This window comes from Myotis davidii, unplaced genomic scaffold, assembly GCF_000327345.1.
Source record: "Myotis davidii unplaced genomic scaffold, ASM32734v1 scaffold458, whole genome shotgun sequence".
Lineage (NCBI taxonomy): Eukaryota > Metazoa > Chordata > Mammalia > Chiroptera > Vespertilionidae > Myotis > Myotis davidii.
The window spans coordinates 89,781-91,185 of NW_006289819.1; the positions used below are offsets into that span (position 1 = coordinate 89,781).

Genomic DNA, 1,405 nt, shown 5'->3' on the forward strand with positions numbered 1-1,405 from the left:
GAAAACTCTGGTCTTTTTATGCACTAGCACTGAGTGGCACATGGTAGGCACTCAATAGCAAGTTTAATAGTTACATAAAAGTTTATTACAGACTATAAAGACATAAAATATTGCTATCAGCTTTATATGTTCTGTCTGAAGGGTGTTTGCAGAAATCTCCATTTTTTTATCTTGAAGATCAGGAAAAGAGCTAAGTAAGTTTGAGTCTTAATATACTAAATTTTAACCCCTTCCCCGGCAGAAACGTGTATACTCGTTTCCACAAAATGTTCTTTTTCAGTCGTCGACGAGTGTACTAAGAAAATATGGTAAAAAAATATGGTTTATAGGAAGACGAGTTACAAACTGTTTTCATAACCAGCATCAAAAATACTATATAGAACCAAAATAAAAAAATTAGTCTGAAAAAGAAACGTTTTTAATAAAAAAATTGTTGGGGAAGGGGTTAAATGAGTTGCTTTCCATGTTGTAAGAACATGAATAAGTAATCATAAGTTGTTTGCTACTCTTTCTCCTATTTGTGGAGTCAGAGTGCCTTGACTTGACTTGTTTCTCCTACGGGGCCCCAAATCAGATAGTAAATATGATCCCTTCTTGGCTCATACAATCCTCAGCATCCAGAATGTGTTCAGGGCTTGTCAGCTTTATATGTTTATTAGTTAATAATTATAACCCAAGTTATTTATGTGCTTATCTTCCACTTCTACCTTCTACTTAATTTGTATAGACTGCAGGAAAGAGAGAGACTCTTCCTCCCCCCTCTTCACACACACACACTCTTGGGATGTTTGACCACTTGGGAATGGCAGACATGTGAGGGATGAGTTACTTTGCAACCTCACTGAAAATGTAAACTAAATTCACTGAAATTCTAAGTGTTGCATAATTTAGACTGGTAAAATGTTTTTATTGTATGAGATGGATGTGTAGTCCTACAAACCATGTATAAACCAAATGTTACATTAAAAGTTTTTAGAGAAGCCCTAGCTGGTTTGGCTTAGTGCAAGGGTAGGCAAACTTTTTGACTCGAGGGCCACAATGGGTGCTTAAACTGGACCAGAGGGCCGGAACAAAAGCATGGATGGAGTGTTTGTGTGAACTAATATAAATTCAAAGTAAACATCATTACATAAAAGGGTACGGTCTTTTTTTTTTAGTTTTATTCATTTCAAATGGGCCGGATCCGGCCCGCGGGCTGTAGTTTGCCCATGGCTGCTCTTAACCATTGTGCCACATACAAGGTCCTCATGACAAGTCCTTAAGAAAGACCACTCTCTTCACATTTTTCCTTTCTATTTTCCTCCATCTACCCAAAAATAAAATAAAATACACAGTTCATATTTGAGTGGTCAATTCAAATGACCCCTTTGTGGACCTCGCATCTTGGATTTTCACTTTCTTGCAC

The 1,405-nt window shown here is 36.9% G+C and overlaps 1 protein-coding gene across 1 annotated transcript in view; it reads left to right on the forward strand.

Annotated features, from left to right (window-relative positions):
- EFCAB14 (EF-hand calcium binding domain 14) overlaps window positions 1-1,405 on the forward strand; it is a 40,030-nt gene that overhangs the window by 6,016 nt on the left and 32,609 nt on the right.